We start from the raw sequence: 6000 nt of genomic DNA, 5'->3' as shown, positions 1-6000 counted from the left end.
GACTAGCCAGTCTCCCAGGAATTTAATTAATAACTAATGATGAAAACACGACTCCTTAATAAAAACCTGAAAGATAAGGACCTTTGTTGCTATACCAGGAGACAGGAAATAAGATGATGGTAGGTTGTAGAGATTTGCTGGGCCTATTTGTCTTTAGAGCCAGTGACCCCAGTTTGGTTCCAGCAAGAGTGCAGCGTTTTTTGTTTTTATTTGGTTTCTTACTTGCGAAACTACAGTGTGAGAGTTACAACCCATTTTCACGCTTACCTGTATGACAGAATGGAAAGAATTTTGGTACAGCAAAATTACATAATTGTGAGGTGTTCCCTCACAATCCCAAGATACTTAATGTCATTGGTGAGATGTTGACATTTAAAGTAATTGAGTGCTTGTGTAGTTACAGTTACAGGGACCATCCGTGCAAGATCGCATCGAAACAGTTCTGTAGACTATTGAAGCTGCAGATGGGGACTTGGGTCTAGTGAGTTTGTAACTAATTTACCATACTGGCAGTCAGACAATATACACAGAGTAAGACGTCTTAACACTGAGCACCATGAACTGTCATCACACCCAGGTTAATTAGCCAGGTGGCCCTGGTCGCAAATTTTGCGGCACCCTGTTATTACCGCCTTATGGCAGACTGAGAGAACCACTGTTGACTTGAAAGCTGCTCAGGGGACAGGGCCCAGGACAAAGGGCTCGTGTTGCTATCATTTTTCATTCTGTCCAGAGTTGCAGTGTGAGAGGTGTACTAGTGAGCCTACATGGTTAGCTTGGATCAGGCAATCTTGGCAGCTGTCCGACTGAAAGCTTTTTGCATTTTGAAATAGCTGCTACTCGAAGGGGATGAGTGTTGTTTGTAGCCTTCTGGATATCCTTTGGGAAAAATACAATTTATTGAATTGAATTGTAGTAACATGAAGCATACGTGTTTTTGTAGTTTTTTTTCACTTGAGTGATTGAACAGTATTCGATGTAGTGTGTGTATGTGTGTGTGTGTGTCTCCACGTGTACAGCATGAGTGATCCTGATGTTGAAACAGTGAAGTCAGCTCTTGCATACATTGTCCTCTTTCAAATTGTTGGCATATTGTAAATGTCTGACTGTGCTCAGTGGTCAATCTTATACAGTAAAGTACCTTCACTAAAATAACCTACAACCCTCCATTGTTTTCGGTGAACCATACAATGCTATGATATATATTGTACTGTACGTTGGATTTATGTAATTGCTCAATTGTTCTTCAGCAAACAGTTTGCTTAAATAATCTAAAAATCAATTTTTGGATTTATGTTGTACAATGTTTGATAACCACTAATGACTGCACTACAAAGCAAATGGTTTTACAGCATTGAAGATTGGTTCGAGAGGAAATAACTGAATTTGTAGTAATGAAAAATACATCAAATGGAACTCGTTGGGGAGCCAGGCAAAAGCCTGATTACTTTAGAAAGAGTGTTATATAAAGTTTACCCTCTAAATGAAAAGATTTCTTCTCTCTTTGATGATGCAATCAGAGGATGTTAGCATTTCTTGTAAAGCTTTACTATAAAATAGGCCAGGGCATTGTAAATTGCAGTTGAATTTTTGGTCCGAATAACATTACACAATTAATTCAACTCATTCAAACATGCTGTGGCTATACGTCTCCTGTGAGTAGAATGATACAAACATTTTGGAAAGATGGAACACATGGAACATACAGACATACACAAGCATACATTCTCGTATCACATGCCCTTTTTTTTTATCAAATCCAAAACGGAAGATAAGCAATGTCCAGTCCTGATGTCTCACAAAATGAATCCATTTAGAGACACTTTAAAACGACTTCTCCCTCTCTCCCATCACTCTGACTGGCTGCTAAATGCCTGTCTAATCTTACCCCTTCTGCTGTGTCCATTAACATCACCCTCATCAAAGACTAAAATGATAATATATACCACACAGCCATGCTCTGAACATCCAGAGTGTACGTGACCGTGTTTGCAAAATACTTTGGCTGTATTAGGTGGCTTCTAATTGATCAAGGTTGGCAAACCAAGTCCAAAAGGCAATGAATCAAGACAATGGCAATAGGTAATTACAGCGGGAAGGGGATCATTAGTTAAGGTTATCTAAGGTGGCTAACTACAGCACACAGTTCCAGCTAGGTCTTCTGATTCGAGCATATAATGGAGCTTAGTTTGACTGCATGCTTCAAAGCTAATTATTTGACTAGAGCAACATAGCTAGACTAACTTCACATAAGGTGAATTTGTTTCCTGTAAAGCATGTCATTTGTGGCCAGTGTAATTAGAATACCTATTCAGCAAAATCACTCTTTCGCAAAAGCACAATTATACTGTTCTGTATTTATCAGCAAACACAGCCATTGTTGTTGAGGGCCTTTGCACCTATGAGCACAGTAGCCATGATAAAAAAAATACAACAAAATAATTGTTTTAATCTAGATCAAATGAAATCCATTTTTTTCTCCTTTACCGTTCTGTTAACCCGCTGAGATTGTAACTTTTGTCAACTAAGCTTTAGGGAAATCAACAGTAACTCATGGTGTTTCTTTTTCCGGTACCACCCCCCCACCCCTACCCCCCCCCCCCTTCTTCTTCAGGAGGTCATGAACACATCACATGCTCAGCGGGAGACTGATTACTTGCATGAAAGAAGGCAACTTGCCTTTGAAGTCACCACCAAGGACAGGTGTGCGAAAATACATCAGGTAAATACAGCACTAGGTCTGCATTTGGACAGATAAGTGGTTGTTTTATGTAACCGAATTTACGTAATTGATCATTACATCTTTTTATTATAATGTTGGAAATCCATCCTTCTGATGCATTCACAGAATAACACTTTTCAAACATTCAACTCGGAATGACTTGTGTTTCCGTTTTCAATGCAAGGTTCTGGTAATGGTGCTTGGTCCTAACTTATATACTATAACCATGATTAAGGTTAAGAATAAGGTTATTGTCCACCCAAACAGAGAGCTTTTTCGATTTTTGCCAGTACATTTGTAGAATAGCAATAATAGTATTCACACAATGATATCCTTTTATTTGATAACTGCAATGTGTTAAAACAAAAGAGATCATGTACATTTGCAAATTGTATGTGTGAAATGTGCAAACTGCTAAAGGTCAAAATAATTCAATGATTCTAAATATAGCCAGCAACTAATGCTAAAGTGTAATTTAAGAAACTGTCCATGAGCCAGAAGAATCACACTTTTTTGTTAGACGTTTCAGGAGTTGTCAAATCAAGTTCAAAACCTCTCAAACTCATTTGTGATACTTGTATAAATCTATAAATACGTTTGTTAAACGCACACAAGGTAAATCCAATGGTTCACAGCAGAGTGCAGATGAACATTTGCCAGAATTTTAAGAGGTTCAGTCCAGTGAGACTCTGTGTGTTATCTGTGACATTTTTTACACATGCCTTCATGTTGGAGGTCAAAGATTGCTCTTTATCGGCTCGTACAACCCCCTGGAAAGGTTCTACAGAGCCACGGTTGTCTGCTTTGTTGTCTGTTCCCACGGGAAACCATCCTGGTCCTTCTCATTCAGTTCAACTGTACGGTGGTTTGTCTGTCTATTCCAGAACAGCTCGCTGATCTGGTCCCTTACCTCCCCACCTCCATCTCCCCCTGAGGTCCAGGCTTTCAAAGGTGAGTGCGAGGCTGGAAATAGACAGCTCCTGCTGGGTTGACGTCCATGCTTTTTATCCTTGGGGGTAGCCATACCGAATATGCTTTTGAAAAGAGAAATAATAAGGCCAGTAAAATATTTCTCCTCCCTGAGCCTCATCTGAATAAACAGGAAGCTAAAAGACTGGGCATAATTCAACTCAATGGTAACAGGATGAACTAAGGTATACAAAACGCAGATCTAGTAATGAGGAAAAAGGACAATGAATGTGCTTTCTGGCAGTTTTGTCACCATCAAATAACCTTCAAAGGTCTATTGAAGACTGAAATATTTGCAACTTGGCTTGCAAGTGGCTTGGATCTACTTCTGATTTTCCACAGAGAAAGGCAGTGCCCGAGGTTAGTGTTGGTCACTATTGGACTCTTACTCAGAGAGACAGGGTGAGAGGGAAGGTGTGATCAGGGTGAACACCATGAACACAGGGCTTCTTTACAGTGTGATGTGTCCTGTCCAGATCTCAGAACCAGATGGCCGCTGGCAACATGTAATCAAAAGTTGAACATGTTTACAGTATCCACCGTTCCAAAGACTTATCTTCACTGTAATGTACGGTTTTGTGGTTATGAAACTTCTTCCTAGCCAGGCACAGTGTTTCCACTACATAGCATCTCCAGACCAGATCTATGGAAGTGGATTGTGTCCCAATCCGGGACAGTCATTTATCTTTCACACTGCAGAGGAAGAATGCAGATTTTTTTGAAAGTGTGAAAGTTCCTGAAAAAAAATCAGTTCTGTGTCTGTGTAATAATCTTTAGGATTGTTTGATCACACTTTAATGTGAATCTTCGCCATCTCTCACCTCCCGCCAGAAGTTTTTTTTCTTAATTAATTAGTTTTTTGCTAACCTTGTCATGTTCCTTTGAAAATGTTATGGTTGAATCTTAGATGACGTTATAATCGATCATTGAATCATTTGAATTGCAACACGTTTGTGGTTTTCAGGAATATGATTGGACTGAGGTCTTGAAGGGAGATTGGTATTGATCCACTACAACACTTTTGAGATCTTGGTCCATCTTGGCTTTGCAAAATTAATTTACATTGCATTATGGAGTATGGCTCAAGCCTAGATACGTACATTTATTGTCTCCACAAAAAACAAGTTGTCTATATAAATATTAGATTTAAAGGGAATATTAATCCTTAATGCTGGAATTCTATTACCGGAAACCGAATGACAATGATGGATTGTGTAAAGCCCAGCAGGTGACTGACATTTACGCTCCAACACAGCCTTTGGAGATTTCCACATTCAGGTCTAATAAACCGTCAATCAAACAGGCCAAGGTAAAAGACAGGGATAAAAGCTCTTCTGAGATCAATTTAAGAGCAGAGAATGTCTCCCCTTCACAGTTAGACATGCCTTACAAACCCCCACACTGCACATCACGGGAGAACAAGGCTCTAAAGCAGTACAGTGATTTACAGGTAGATTGCTACTATAGCTATATATAGCTGGGGAATGTGGGCATATACGTAATATTCACATACTGCAAGGGCCAATTACATGTGTACAGTTGCCTTGGATCAAAGACTATAAAACAAAGCATAAAGCCAACATTTAAAAACATCACATTTCAAGGTCCGATGTCATGGTTAAATGAGGTAGTTTTACATAAGTGTACAGACAAGGAATCAATTGACCATGTACAGTAGTGTGAGATGTTTGCTAGACTACTTTAATAGTTAGGACCACAATCTGGAATGCCTATTAGGTTTAATAGTGTACTTGCAGGCACCAAGGCAACAGTTACCAGGCAGATCTGCCATGTTCCAGTGTCAGCGCAGGAAGCTGGCTGAATGCCTCCGTGTCGAGTCTATGAAACACTGTTGCTTTCTTTTTAATGAAATGTCAGCCTGGTCTCGGGAGAGCGCCTTGGATTCCACTTCCTCTAAAGATGAGTTGTGTTGGATTGTTTCAAAGACAGTCGAGTTTCTCATTTGGGGTGCACGAGCAAATAGCCCAGAAATAAGTTGAAAACTGTCAAGTGCCGATGTGTTTATCTATGGATTTGTTACTAGGTCATTGTTCTCAATAGAAGTGATGAAAGTTGCCCCAGTATTAAACAGAAGATAAAACCCAAATGACACAGATTTGGGTTTTCTCTTTATCGCGTCAGCTCTTGATCTTGCATTGAGACTCATGTTGTTAGGATTCACAAACACACACACACTCAAACAAGCATGTGTACAGTCCAACATACACACCAGGTCACCAGCACACACGCTTTGCTGAAACACCCACAAACACACACACACACACACACTCACACACGCCTAAATGGGT

General features: G+C 39.8%; 1 protein-coding gene across 4 annotated transcripts in view; it reads left to right on the top strand.

The window, feature by feature from the left end:
- The window catches only part of spry2 (sprouty RTK signaling antagonist 2), a 203684-nt gene that overhangs the window by 95636 nt on the left and 102048 nt on the right, over positions 1–6000 (top strand). For all 4 annotated transcript variants that reach the window (XR_009928048.1, XR_009928047.1, XM_062446936.1 and 1 more), the window contains exons 3-4: positions 2615–2722; positions 3607–3673. The gene's annotated coding sequence lies outside the window, so the exon portion shown is untranslated. The remainder of the gene's footprint in view (positions 1–2614; positions 2723–3606; positions 3674–6000) is intronic.

This window comes from Osmerus eperlanus, chromosome 21 (genome assembly GCF_963692335.1).
Source record: "Osmerus eperlanus chromosome 21, fOsmEpe2.1, whole genome shotgun sequence".
In the NCBI taxonomy this organism is placed as follows: Eukaryota; Metazoa; Chordata; class Actinopteri; order Osmeriformes; family Osmeridae; genus Osmerus; species Osmerus eperlanus.
This window is presented reverse-complemented; position numbering and strand designations above follow the sequence as displayed.